We start from the raw sequence: 15,730 nt of genomic DNA, 5'->3' as shown, positions 1-15,730 counted from the left end.
TCCCATGCATAGAAGATCATATCAATTGTGCCTCTTGAGGCTTGGAAACCACATTGAAACTCATGGAGAATCTTTTCAGACAACAGTGAGGTGTTTTTTATGTTATTTTTATACAGTTTGCTTTACTTCGCACCGACACACACAGGCTTAATGCAACGATGGGATAGGAAAGGGCTAGCAGTTGGAATGAAGCGGACGTGGCCTTAATTAAGTACAGCCCCAGCATTTGCATGGTGTGAAAATGGGAAACCACGGAAAATCATCTTCAGGGCTGTCAACAGTGGGGTTCGAACCCACTATCTCCCTGATGCAAGCTCACAGCCAACTTGCCCAGTACTATGAGATTGCTAAGTAGAATCCTTTGCCAGTTATGGACAGTAGGGATATACTGCAATCACCATTCTTGTATATGGTGGTAATAGTAGCATTCTTCAGGTCACCAGGTACTTGCTGAGTTTCCCAGATTTAAAGGATTAGTGTGAAGAATGTAACTTTAAAGCTTTTCAGTCTGTTGAAAACACTAACTATAATACGTATAACATTGTAACGCACCTGCAAAAATATACACACTATTAAACAAAGAATCCCATGCTTCATCCTACAAGAACATCTTCAAATTCTATGAAATCACTTTAAATCATGCTCATATATGTACAATATTTATGTTGCATAAACTTGTCATTGATTGGGAGTTTGTGATATTATGAACAAGTATTAACAAACCATTATTGTAGTCATATTCAGTCACCACAATTAACTTATAAAAATGTTTCTGTACTTATCTGCCAGCCCCGCTGTGTAAGGGTAACATGTCTGCCTCTTACTCGCGGAGGCCCCGTATTCAATTCCCAGCCAGGTCGGGGAGTTTTACCTCTATCTGAGAGCTAGTTCGAGGTCCACTCAGCCTGCGTGATTACAGTTGTGGGGCTATCTGATGGTGATATGGCAGCCCTGGTCGAGAAAGCCGAGAATAACCAAGAGGATTTGTCATGCTGACCACATGACACCTCATAATCTGCAGGCCTTCGGGCTGAGCAGCGGTCGCTTGGTAGGCCATGGCGTTTGGTTTGGTTTTCTGTACTTACCTGCTAATGAATAGTCCGTCACTTTCAAACAACTGCTTCCGGACTGAGGTGGCCTTGGCGAATGGATAAGCAGAGAGGTGAGTGGGAAATTCTTTAGGCATTGAACTCTGTTCTTTGGAGGGTGGAGGGGAAGTAGGGGCATGAGGGGAGTGTTATGAGCCCTCTCAGAGAGGGGAGAGAGGTATATTGCTTCTTCATGTTATAATGTGGATTTTTTTGTTTAGGGAGTAGATGCAAGTTAATGATTTTGATTAAATAAAAGTGTGGAACTGAATTAAACAGTATCTTGTACCTTGATAAATAATAACCTAAAAAAAATCTTGAGTGGCAAAAGACGTTGTGTAAATACAGATAAGAATAACATAACCCACATTGTCCAGACATTTCCTCCTGTGGGATTCATTAAGTGCTAATGAAAAAAGTGTAAATGTTGTTCAGAAGTTAATTAAGTTGGTCAAAGAGGGGTGAATTTGATTGCTTCTTTATTATTCAAATAAATGTTTTTATTTTCAACACTGTTCCATGGAGAACTCAGGCATCACACAGTATTGACAACAAATCAAACCACCCATACACACACAAAGTACCAGGACTGAATACAGTGATATACACAGAGCAGTTTCCATACCCATGAGCACAGTGGATTTCAGTGAAGAAATACAAATAATAAAGCAAAACTTGAAAGAAAACAACCACCCTCCAGACACAGTAGGTACACTATAAAATAAACAAAGGAGATAATGAGAAGAATCTGACATGAAAGAGAAAAATACATTGTCCTCAACTCTTTGAACAAGAACATGTACAAAATAGCTCATGTTTTCAAGAAACAAGGTCTAAAATTAGCCTTTAGTATACACAACACACTGCAAAGACACATAAGCAAATGCAGCCAAAACAAAAAAGACCTTTTCTCCAAGTCAGGAGTTTACAAACTCAAGTGCCAAGAACCTAACTGCAATACCACATAAATAAGCCAAACAATACATAATTTCCACATAAGATACAAAGAACACCAAAATGCGATCAGATACGATCAGCTACAATCAGCATTCAACCTTTGGTGGGTACATATACGACAGTTAACACCATTGCACAGACATTAACACAGATCTAAAAATTGTACACATCGAAAATAAAAGCAAATCTTTTAATATTAAAGTAGCAATTCAATATTTGCATTGCAAAAAAGAAAAGCTAATCAAACCAACCTGAATGATCATACACATTTTAAAAATTCACCCCCTCTGTGTCCTACCTAATTAACTTCTCAACAACATTTACACTTTTTCCATTTGTGCTTAATGAATCCCACAGGAGGGAAATGTCTGGAATGTGGGTTAGGTTATTCTTATCTGTAGTAAATTCTCTGAATTTAGGTGGCATCTTTCGTCACTTGGGACAGTTTTCTTAGTTCATTATTTATCACTAAAAATAATGTCCTGCAAGATACTTTTTAATTCAATCCCATAGTTCAATTTAATCAAAATCATTAAATTGCATTTACTCCCTAATATAGAAAAATACATTATAACATGAAGAAGCAACATACTCTTCCCCTCTCACATGTCCACCCACGAACCTACTACGCTGGCATAGCAGGGGGAGAGGTGATACTCCCACGTGGCGCGTCCTAGGTGGCGGATAGGGGGGTCCTAATCAGATTGCCGGCGGACTTGAGGGAAATAAAATATCTCTTGCGGACCAAACACACTACACCCTGTGGGTGGGGGACACAGACGAAGAATACACCCACGGTATCTCCTGCCTGTCGTAAGAGGCGACTAAAAGGGGCGGCCAAGGGATGATTATATTAGAACCGTGAAACTCCTTGTGATTAGTACCACCACGCAGGGAACACCATGGGTCGCTTTTCCTTGCACGTAATACCACTTTGTTAGGTACGAAATAGGTTTGTGATTAGTAGCAAACGAGAGCGCGAAGGCTTTTACAGTACCTGTGATTAGTAGCACTATATGAGCGACACCATGGGATGACGGAACCCATGGTTCTGGCTTGCCTATGATTAGTACCCACTATATGAGGAACACCACGGGATAGTACGAGTCCCTGTGGTTAGTACACTTAGGTGATGAACACCATAGGTTTACGTTGCCTGTCCATGGCGCCGCAATGTGCGAAACACAGTAGGTCTGTAATACATATGCGAATGTCATTACCTGTGAGTAGTATCATACTGTGTGGAATACCGCGAGTCTACGCTACTCTTGATTAGTACCGCAACATGACAAATACCATTGTTCTACTTTTCTAGCAATAAGTACCTTTATGAGGGGCCGATGACTTGGATTTTGGACTCCTTTCGACTACAAGCATTATCGATTCAGTATCATGCTAGAGAAGCAGTCCCTTGGTCAGTAATACTATTGTTCTACGCCAGCTTCTGTGCGTGTGAGACACTGTGGGTCGGTTCCACTGATCGTTTTAAATTCGTATCCATCCATTCATTCTTCGTCCTCATGTTTTGAATCGTGGTCAGTGGAGGATTTTGTTTTTTTATTTGTCTTTTCATTTTGTCTCATTTCATACTGTTAGGGGCCAATAACCTAGATGTTAGGCCCTTTTAAACAACAAGCATCAATCAGTCATCAAATGTCCACAACATTTCCCCACTTCCCCTCCCCTCTCCGTGGAACAGAGTCAAAAATAAAAGTAATTCTCTGAATATTAAAGAAGCAATCAATTTTTACATAGCAGAACAGCTAAAGAAACCAGCTGAATGATTAAACGCATTTTGTAAGAAATTTCACCCCTCTTCACCCTACTTAATTAACTTCTGAACAACATTTAAACTTTTTGCATTAGTGCTTAATGAATCCCACAGGAGGAAATCTTTGACTTAACACGCGAGAGGTCGCACCCTTTTTAGAACGCGAGAGGTTGCGCGAAGGCAAATTGCTAATGCTTAATATTCTAATGAGCTGCTATTTTCCTTTTGCAGTGAATGCTCTGATAAAAATATAAATATGTACCCTGTTTAACTGCCTTTCAACTAGTACTAACATAATTACCCAGTAACAATATTTTCTCAATGTAAAAAATTAATGAAATGTTTTTGCAAAATCTGGTAATCTGAGTTTTTAAAGAACACACGAAAAGCGTGAGCAAATTGCCTCAACGTTTGCATTTGTACATTTCAATGAATGATTTGGTCCCAATTCAAGTTAAAACTACATTACCACACTTCAATGAAGGCCACCATAAACCTCATGAACTTTACTTAAGAAACTTTCTTGGAAATGCAGTCATTTAAGAATACACTACGCGAGGGATCGGTCAAAGGCAATTTGCCGCGGCAGATTTGAGAGTGAAAGAAAACTTAACCTACTCTGGAACACAGCAGGCAGTACACTGACGATAATCAACATCAGGCGGGAGAGAGGGAGGGGAGGGGTGAAATGAGCGCCCTAAGCCCTACAGCGGCTAGCAACGCAATTATTAACAAATATTTAAAAAGTGCGGCAAATTGCTGCGGGTGCAACCTCTCGCGTGTTAAATTTCTGGAATATGGGTTAGGTTATTCTTATCTGTAGTAAATTCTCTGAATTTATGCAATGTCTTTTACAACTAGAGACTTTTTTTTAGATTATTATTTATCACTAAACATATTGTCTTACAAGATACTCTTTAATCGAATCCCATATTTTTATTTAATAAAAATCATTAACTTGCATATGCCTCCTAATAAACATAAATACATTATAACATGAACATGCAACATGCCCTTCCCCTGTCCAATGGACAAATCATGGTCCACCACACTCCCCTCACATCACTACTTCCCCTTCCCTCTCCATGGAACAGAGTTCAATGCCCACAGAATTTCTAACTCACCCCTCTGCTCATCCATTCGCCAAGGCCACCTCAGTCTGGAAACAGTTGTTTGAAGGTGGCGGACTATTCATTAGCAGCTTAGATAAGTACAGAAACATTTCTATAATTTAATAAGGTGACAGTTGAATACTACTACAATCATTGTTTTACTTTTAATATATGGCATGATCAGAAAGTTTCGGTTTGAGGACGTTGCTGCAGTGGACATGCAACATAGCATGACTGCGATGTGGGTATATAAGCATGGACATGTAGATAAAGGGAGTAGTGTGGCTGTCGTGTCATGCCGAGGTGCTTGCGTTAAAATCAGGCACGCGAACTATGGTGACGTTACCAAATGCGTCCAAACAGGACAAATGTGCTGTTATTCTGTTCATGGCTGCTGAAGGACAAACACCGGTGGACATCCATCAGAGAATGAAGACTGTGTATGGGACAGCTTGTCTGTCGGAAACCACTGTTGTGAAATGGTGCACCAAGTTCCGTGCAGGTCATGTTTAGACCCAAGATGCCGGTCGATCTGGGAGGCCAGCCTCATCTATTACTGACAACTACAAGCGGGCGGTGGATGGGGCCTTTATCCCTGATCTCTTCTCACGCGATTATCACACCTTCAGTCCCCTCAAAAAGGCTTTGCAGGGTTGATGCTTCATGTCGGACAGGGATGTGCAGCAGGTGGTTAGAGACTTCTTCACGCAGCTAGACACAGTGTTTTACCACACAGGGCTCTTCAACCTGGTGTGTTGTGGGATGAGTGCCTCTATTTTCATGGCAATTTTGCCTGATCAGCATCCCGATTCAGGACTGTACAGCTGTCAGATAGAAACCTTTTGATCGCCCCTTATACTTGTTCATAATTTCCCCAACTCTCAGTCATTGACAAGTTTATACAACGTAAACAAGTTGTACATATATGCTCATGACTTAAAGTGATTTGATAGAACCTGAGATTTTCTGGTAAAAAGAAACATGCCATTCTTTGTTTAATAGTATGTACTCTTTTTTTACAGGTGTGTTATATACGTGTTATTATTAGTGTTTTTGACGGACTGAAAAGCTTTAACTGAGTCGACGCTGCAAAATATGGCTTCCTTCTTAACAAATTAGTGTGAAGAGTTAGCGCTCAAATGGAATGTTGTCAGGTCCATGTGCTTTCTGGGTTTCAGTTTGTTAGGAGCCTCACAGAATTCCTGGTATGATGGTGGCAATGCCATCCATGGCTCCAGGGGTTGCTTTGGCACATCTCGGAGGAAGTCATCAGCCATGGTAGAGTTGCGATGTAACAAAGTGGAGAAAATATGTTTTCAGTGCTCCAAGATGCCTTTGCTACCAGTAAGGATGGTAGCATTGTTGGCTGATTTCAGAGTTCCTATGGAAGAACAAATTGATCCATACAGTTCTTTATTCCCTGCATTAAAGTTTTGCAGGTCACTGGCATTAGATAACCTTTGAAGTTCTTGAGCTTTCAGTTCTTCATTTCCCTGATTCGAGTGTTGTATTTCCATCTAAGTTCTAGAAAATATGCTTTCATCTAGCTGGAGGATTGATCTTGCTGAAGGAACATAACAGCTTGCTGTTTGGCATCAGTGAGGCTCATAATTTCTGCATTGTTGTCCTCAAACCAGTCTTGATTCTTCTAGATTCGTTAGCTGACTCAAGGAGAACACTTAGAATTATTACTGGCCATTCTTGCTTCATGTCTTTTGTGGTAGTTGGATTGTATGCCAGTATGCATTCTGGAACTGTGTAGCAATGGATCGGTCTGAAAGTTTACGGATGTCAAAATCTCTTTTGGACAGACTTGAGCGATGTACAGGAAATTTACAGTGGAAAGAAATTCTGAGTTGGCAGATCAGAAGTTTGTGATCTGTCAGGCGATCTTGGTGATCAGAATGTCTTTCTTATCACATTGCCAGGTGATGACATAGTCAAGAATATGCCAGTGCTTAGAGCATGGGTGCATCCACGTGGTCTTAAAATGGTTGGGTAGCTGGAACTGAGTATTGGTGACAAACAGCACATTGGCAGAACATCCATTGGTGTTGCTTTTTCAACACCATGTTTGCCCATTATATTTTCCCCAGGCTAATTATCGCTCCCAGTTCTGGCATTGAAATCACCAAGCAATAACAGTTTATCCTTAGGTGGTACTTCACAGATGAGTGCTCAGTTCATGATAAATCTTGTTCTTAACATCATCTTCAGCATCTACAGTAGGGGCATACGAGGAGATGAGAGTGATGAAAATATCACCTGCAAGTAGTATACAGAGATTCATAAGCCATTCACTGATTGCTGTGGGAGTGAGCTGAAAGGCAATTACCAGTTTCGTCGTGACAGTAAACCGAACACCATTCATATGAGCCGCATCTTCCTCCCTTCTCCTGCAGAAGATGCTATAGCCTGATCCAAACTCTGACAGAAGTGCGATATCAGGTATACAGTAACTTGAAAACAACATTCTCTCACCCATGGGTAACTAACACAAATATCGAGCTTGAATTATTATTATTATTATTATTATTATTATTATTATTACTTGTATGTATGGCTGTGAAATTTTTATGTCATTAAGTATTAGAATTATTATAATTTACATAGTCAAATGATCGTATTGTGTGTGAGGTTATATGTTGTACATAGACATTTATATCAGTTCCGTTAATGTAAATACCTGTAAATTAATATTATAATTTATTCTTACCTGTATATATAAATTGTAATCCATAATTGTGAAACACACTGTAACTTCTGAAATGGTATAGACACTAGGATGCCGGGCTGAGTGGCTCAGACGGTTAAGGCGCTGGCCTTCTGACCCCAACTTGGCAGGTTCGATCCTGGCTCAGTCCGTTGGTATTTAAAGGTGCTTAAATACGTCAGCCTCGTGTCGGTAGATTTATTGGCACATAAAGGAACTCCTGCGGGACTAAATTCCGGCACCTCCGCGTCTCCGAAAACCGTAAAAGAGTAGTTAGTGGGACATAAAGCAAATAACATTATTAGACACTAGAATGATTCAGAATATTCCGTACACTATTCCTATGTATTGGACACTGGAATATTCAAGGAGGTAGGTTTTTTATAATGTACTTTCTAGACGCCTGGCCAGGCACATATACACCAAGGAGGCGATCGTGATGGCAACGAGTGAGTTGTGGAACGAGTTACTGTTGAGTTACTGAAGTTGTGGTTTGGAAGTTATTGGAAGAGAGTGTCTGGCATGCCGAGTTAAGGCAGTCTCCATGTTGAATTGATCGGTAGTCATCTGTTTTCAACTATGTTTCCTAGTGTAACCTCTGTGGTATTCGGTGTCAGTTTTCAACTGTTTAAAGATGGCAGCTTTGTTGATATTCTACAAGTGAAGTGTTTCTGTTTTGTGATACAGTGATTAAGGTTATGTGTGTATTAATTTGTGAATATCTGTAAATAAAAGTATTGTACCAACTGACAGCATCACGTGTGCGTCTAGGTGGCTACGTTAACTGGCGACGGTGACGGGATTCTATTGAATCTATTGGACTCGAAAATGAAGAACCAGAGGACCGTGGTGATGCTCAAACAGTTAACTTCCTTCATTCAGGCCTAGGCTAAGAACATCGAGGCCCAAATTGGAAAACTTGAGAAGAACATCGAAGCCCAGTTTGGAGAACTCGAGAAGAACATCGGGGCCCAGTTGGGAAAACTCAAGGAGGATATCGGGGCCCAGTTGGGAAAACTCAAGGAGGATATCGGGGCCCAGTTCAGAAAATTCGAGGAGAAAATTGGGGCCCAGTTCAAGTTGCAAGAGACTATCCTCATTTTTTCCGTATTGGAAGTCTGTTAAAAGGAGAACAATAAAACTTTGATTTCCACCTTTCCACATTTAATGTATTGAATAGGTGGAAATCAAAGTTTTATTTTTCTCCTGCCCAGTTCAAGACCAGATATACATCAGAAGAGGGAACCGAATACCCGATCGCTGGATTTTGTGGGCAGGAGATGGAAGTACGACGCAGCCCGCAGTCATGTTCGACCTGCGAGGAAGCTGTGGGAGAATTTGGCGGGCACGACGGTGTCCACCAGCTGGTAGCCGACTGCCAAGTCCGGCTGCAGGAGGGGCCGCAGAGCGCCGAGGGAACTCTGCGGGTGTTCGACACCGAGACCGAACAACCAGACGACGCCACGGTGAATGGGCCGTACCAGCATGATACGAAGACTGAGGTGTTCAACAGCCGCAGTAAGCTCCACGGCACCGTGAACGGCCCAGGGAGGATGTTCAGTGTGGAGCGGAGGTATGGGGAGGCTTGGACGATGTCCCAGGAGATTGAGGCAGCGATGGCAACGACACAGCCAGTGGAACCCCCTCTAGGTGACGGAGAACCAATGGGATCCAAACCGACAACCACCAAACGAGGCTACCAATGGACAGAACACCAAGGTACGAACGAGGGGAAAGCCAGCGGAGCTTCGAATGCCATGCGAGGAACTGCGGATCAACATCACCAGGAACGAAGACAGCGTTGACCGGACCCAGCGGACCCACACTGCGAAGATGGTAGTCCCCGATGGAACTGCCGGGCTGCGAACCGTGAACTTCGACAGCACCAACAGGAGGGCTGTGTGAGTGAGGTAGCCTGTGTGTGTTTAAATAGTGAGGACAAAGGCAAAATTGAAGTGTGACAGTGTGTGGAAATTGTTTCAAGTTATAGGGGGGATATTGACGCAAGTGTGATAACAGGTATAACTTGAAAACAGTATTCTCTCACCCATGGGTAACTAATGCAGATATCGAGCTTGAATTATTATGATTATTATTATTTTACGATCGTAATTATTATTTCTTGTATGTATGGCTGTGAAGTATTACATCATGAAAGTATTTGTATTATTATTACGATACGATTGTGTTGTGTGTGAGGTTATGTCATTAAGTATTAGTATTATTATTTACATAGTTGAATGATCGTATTGTATGTGAGGTTATGACATGTACATAGACATTTATATCAGTTCAGTTAATGAAAATACCTGTAAATTAATATTATAATTTATTCTTATCTGTATATATAAATTGTAATTTATGTATTTATGTTTTTGTTTTTTTTTGTTTTTTTTACGTATCTTTCTGGAAATCTGGCCCATATATATAAATAGACGGTCTTGACGATGAAGTTAGTTACTTTTGAGTTACTGAAGTTGTGGTTTGGAAGTTATTGGAAGAGAGTGGCTGACATGCAGAGTTAAGGCAGTCTCCATGTTGAGTTGATCGGTAGTCATCTGTTTTATCTGTGTTTCAGTGTGTAACCTCTGTGATATTCGGTGTCAGTTATCAACTGTTTAAAGGTGGCGGCTTTGTTGATTGTTTGGTGATTAAGGTTATGTGTGTATTAATTTGTGAATATGTAAATAAAAGTATTGTACCAACTGACAGCATCTCGTGTGCGTCTGTGTGGCTACGTTAACTGTACAACTTTTCCATCAACAGACAATCTCGTTTCACTCAAGGTGTCAACCTCGATATGCAATCTAAAGAGCTTGTAACAGTCAAGTGCTGTTCGTCTTTCAGGTCTGTCATTACATATATCCAGGAGTGTTCTGATAATCCACTTTCCAGTTGTAATTGATTGATTAGTTTTCTGTCCGCAAGTGCTTTTCTCCCGCCCCTTCTTGTATTTCTCAACTTGTGTGATTGAGTGCTGAACGAATGTGTAAATATCTCGCCTTGTTCACTATTTACTTTTATGTTTTAAATACTTCAGTTTTGTGTGCTGGTGCATTACCTCCCTTTTGTTTTGTGGGAGGACATTTTGTTATTGTGATGTCAAACACCCCAGGTAGACATAAACCTTTTTCCTTTTCTTTATTCATTGCCCTTTTATTTTAATTCATGTGGCGCTATGTCTGCCCCGCTCCAAAATGGGCTTTACACTGGGAACATTGTCATGGAAACAGAGAGTAATAACGGATTTTCTTTAAACATCAAAGAAAGAAAGAAAGACCGAGCTCAATAGCTGCAGTCACTTAAGTGCGGCCAGTATCCAGTATTCGGGAGATAGTAGGTTCGAACCCCACTGTCGGCAGCCCTGAAAATGGTTTTCCGTGGTTTCCCATTTTCACACCAGGCAAATGCTGGGGCTGTACCTTAATTAAGGCCACGGCCGCTTCCTTCCCACTCCTAGCCCTTTCCTGTCCCATCATCGCCGTAAGACCTATCTGTGTCGGTGCGACGTAAAACAACTAGAAAAAAAAAGAAAGAAAGAAAGGCAATGAGAATTGTTCAACGATGCAGATTATAGGAATTTCCCCTTATAATCTTTAAACTCCAGTATATATATATGTAAGAATCTGAGTCCATGAGTTTTACCCATCAACCTTGTATTCTTTCCATTCTGTATCCTTTACCCTGTGTATGCCTATGTTATTGATGAGTGTTCATGGGACCTGCGCCGCAATATTTTAATTATTTGTTTGTATATATATATATATATTAGTAATAGAATTCCAAGGTCAGGTCAGAATATATTCTGCTATCGTATGCGACAGTAGACGGTATTACGTGCGACTGTCTGGTTGAGGGTCTGGCGGCCGATACCAAACCAGGCAAACTAAGGGAAAACCAATAGCTGCGAGCAGAGGAGTTTTCCCTTAGAAGGTTGGATAAGATGAGACCTTTGTGTGGGAAATAACACATAAATTCATCAACTGCTGCCTTGCAGTGAGGCAGGGGACTGCCAAAGGCTAAGGGAGACCACCCTGAAAGAAAATCCTCTAGTACGTTAGGCCTAGCAGGTCAGTACAGGAGTATAATATAGTTGCTTTCAAAACAAAAACGAGCCTCGGAAAGAAACATATTCTAAATGTCGACAATACTTCAAGTACTCTTGGAACTAATGACGACGTCATGTCCAATGTTCATTCAAGATGCACGAGAAGAACCGATCATAGAAACAAGCTTATGATTGGAACCTTAAACGTTATGACTCTAATAGGAAAATGCAACAAAATCACGGATTTAATGAACCGTAGGCGTATTCACATCCTAGGGCTAAGTGAAACCAAATGGAAAGGTTGCAACACAAGAATATTTGAGGATGGATATAAATTATACTGGAGTGGTAATCCTGCAGTGGCGAGGAATGGAGTTGGTTTTATACTCCATAAAGACATTGATAGTGTAACAGATGTCTCCTTCATCAATGAGAGATTAATCAAAGCTAAAATATGCCTAAATGGAGAAACTCAAACTGTAATCCAAGCTTATGCTCCCCAGCAGGGTTGTAGCGATGTCCAAAAAGCAAGCTTCCTAGAAAAACTAGAGGACATCAGTGATGAAGAGAACATAATGATAATTGGGGATTTTAATGCCCAGGTAGGAACTGATAGGTCAGGTTATGAAGGCATTATTGGTCCATATGGATTTGGTAATAGAAATGAGGAGGGTGAACTTCTGCTTGATCTATGTACACGAAACCAACTTCTGGTGAAGAACTCGTGGTTTCAGAAACGGGATAGCCACAAGATAACGATATACAGCTGGGATGGTCAGTATAGATCAGTGATGGACCTTATCATCACAGATAGGTCAAGTGGAGAAAAGGTGCATGATATAAAAGTGATACCTAGTGAGAGCCTTGATAGTCACCATAGACTCCTCATTGCAGACCTAAGAGTCACCAAACCTATTATTAAAGTAAACAAGAAGGAAAAAAAAACACAAATTAAAGACTGGAAATTAAAGATGTGGAAGTCAAACAGCAGTTTCAAGAGGAAATCAGAGCTAAAATACCAATAGCAGACACAAAGAAAGGTAATGAAGAATGGAATGATTTTAAGGCAAGTCTGGTTGGTAGCGCAGATAAAATATGTGGAAGAACAAGCAGAAGAGTTAGAGAGAAAAGAACATCTTGGTGAAATGATAAAGTGAAAGAAGCCATATTGAAAAGGAATAAAGCCAAAAAAGTTCTTGATGTAGTTAAGTCTGACAGAAGAATCAACAGCGACCGAATAGACAACAAATTGGAAGAGATGGTAAAGGAATATAGATACAGAAAGTTGGAAGTCAAGAGAATTGTACAGGAAGAAAAAGAGAAGAGTTGGAAAGAATTTACAACTAAACTGGAAGAAGACAGTAAAGGGAATATGAAAATGATATATGGAATAGTAAAAAGTAAAAGAACAGATAAAGAAGCAATCACAGCTCTGGAGACAGCAGATGGGAATATAGTTCGCAATATGAAAGATATCACGGATACAATGGGGCAGTATTTTGACAAGCTCCTAAATGGCCCTAAAGAGATCTCTGTTGAGGATGTAGGACAGAAAACAATAGAGGAAGATATCCCAATTACATGGACAGAAGTAGAGCAAGCTCTCCATAGGATGAGAAGTGGTAAGTCAGCAGGAGCTGATGAAATTACAGCCAGCATGATTAAAGCTGCTGGTCTGCCAGGAATACAGTGGCTGTATAGAGTTTTCAGAACAATATGGAAGGATAACGAAATACTTGAAGATTGGACAAAAGAGGTGATAGTTCCTATCTTTTAAGAAAGAGAGTAGAAGGAAAAGTGAAAATTACAGAGGCATTACCCTCTTATCACATGGCCTTAAAATCATGGAGAAGATCATTGAAGCCAGAGTAAGGGATATACTAGAGCCTATCTTAGAAGAGGCTTTAAGACTGGAAGAAGCACAACAGATCTGATATTTGCTTTGAGGATGTTGGCAGAGAAACACTGGGAAAGAGGAAAAGACCTAATTATTGTGTTTATGGACATTGAATAGGCGTATGATAATGTTCCTAGATCAACTATTTGGAAAAGTCTTAGAAAACTTGGTGTACCGGAGTACCTTATTAGGAAGATCCAAATGCTATATACTAATTGTAAAAGCTGTGTCAGAATTGGAGATGATCACTCTGAATGGTTCAATACAACCAAAGGAGTACAACAGGGAAGTGCCTTATCACCTCTTCTATAAATAGCAGTTATGGATACCATTTTAAAGGAACTAAAAGGAAAAGGTAATAAAGAATTTCAGGCTCTGGTGTTTTCAGATGATGTGGCAATATGGGATGAAACAGAGAAGGGAGTGCAAAATAATCTCAATGCATGGTGTAAGAAGTTCGATGATTATGGAATGAAATTGAACTCATCAAAAACAGTAGCATTGAAAATCAGCAGACATAATACAGAATGCAGCATAAAAATACAGGATCACCAAGTTGAAGTAGTTCACCAATTCAATTATTTAGGAAGCGTAATGGCTAGTAATAACAGAGCTGAGATAGAAATAACAAACAGAGTAACCAAAGGCTCTAACTTTTACAGTATCGTTAGACACCTACTATGGGATGAGAAGGTCCCACAAAGAACAAAAATGACCCTGTACAAGTCATATTTCATTCCCATCCTTACGTATTCTCTGGAAACCTGCACACTAACATCAAAGGATTGTAGTAGGATTCAAGCCTGTGAAATGAAATTTCTTAGAACTGCCCTCCGAAAGACCCGACTTGATCATGTGAAAAATGATATCCGATCTAACCTAGGTCTAAACGTCTAAATGAATCGATGGAGGAAAGATGATGATCTTAAATCATCTAGACTTAAATGGTTTGGGCATGTTAAACGCATGAATAGCACAAGGTTACCATGTGCTTATTTGGAAAAGAGAATAACAGGTAGAAGACCAGCTGGAAGACCAAGAAGAAGATGGATGGACCGACTGAGGGAAGACGTGGAGAGAAGAGGATGGAATTGGGAATCTGTCTTGGACAACGAAATGTTTTTGAATAGGCAACTTCGGAAGACGCTCGTTTTCAAACACCCTACCCGGCTCGCTGGCAGGGCAAACCGATGATGATGATGAGTAATAGAATTACTGGGCTTCTCTTTTTCTCAATTTCAAGTGCATGTTCATGCGACTTCATCTTATCGTTTGTATCAAGTAGACTAGTTTGTTGATGCTTACCACAGGTCCTAAGAGCCTGGATCCGGACTGTTTTTTGGTCCGTTCTGAACCACAATCACGACTGTTTTATAAGTTAGGTTGCTGGGTACAGAAAGACAACCATCGCACATCTGCCGCCAGTGTGCAGGTCCAGACTGCAAGCTCTCAGTTTCATCCGAAACCTGCTCCTACTGTCCTAATTCCATCACTATTGGACTTCAAAGAGTGAGGAATATAGCAGGAAAAAGTGCCACTGGTGTGAATTTGTTCAAAGTGGATCCCAGCTTGCTGGGGAGGGACCAACATGCTGTGATCTCAGAGCTAAGCACTGCAGCACATATGATATGAGACATGCAGGGTTGAACACTGGGACTGCAACGGACTGCTGCAGACTCAAAATATAGTTGAAATGCATCTTCAAGGCCAGTTCATCTGACGTGACCTCCTCCATTTCCACAACCATTGGGAACCGAATAGGGAACATTCCTCCTCCATACATTTTGCCAGTGGTCCAGAAAAATAGCTTGATAGCTTCTAGTGTCATTTCCTTCCTCTGAGGGCGGAAGGCATCACCCCACCTAAAGGCCAAATCCTGCAGCACATATGAAATGAGACATGCAGGGTTGAACACTGGGACTGCAATAGACTGCTGCAGACTCAAAATAAAGTTGAAATGCACCTTCAAAGCCAGTCCATCTGACGTGACCTCCTCCATTTCCTCCGAAGCCATTGGCTCCCTTAGTTGGGTTATTTACCATTTTCCAACACTCGGAATTGAGTCGCTAGCAGTGTGGTCTAATCCAATACCATAGCGGGAAAAACCTGGCCAGATAAACAGATAGATAAATCACGTAATATAA

The 15,730-nt window shown here is 40.8% G+C and overlaps 1 protein-coding gene across 1 annotated transcript in view; it reads left to right on the top strand.

Annotated features, from left to right (window-relative positions):
- Positions 1-15,730, top strand: part of RhoGAP1A (Rho GTPase activating protein at 1A) — a 594,034-nt gene that overhangs the window by 524,348 nt on the left and 53,956 nt on the right. The window lies entirely within an intron of this gene.

Source organism: Anabrus simplex, chromosome 2 (assembly GCF_040414725.1).
Source record: "Anabrus simplex isolate iqAnaSimp1 chromosome 2, ASM4041472v1, whole genome shotgun sequence".
Taxonomy (NCBI): Eukaryota; Metazoa; Arthropoda; class Insecta; order Orthoptera; family Tettigoniidae; genus Anabrus; species Anabrus simplex.
This window is presented reverse-complemented; position numbering and strand designations above follow the sequence as displayed.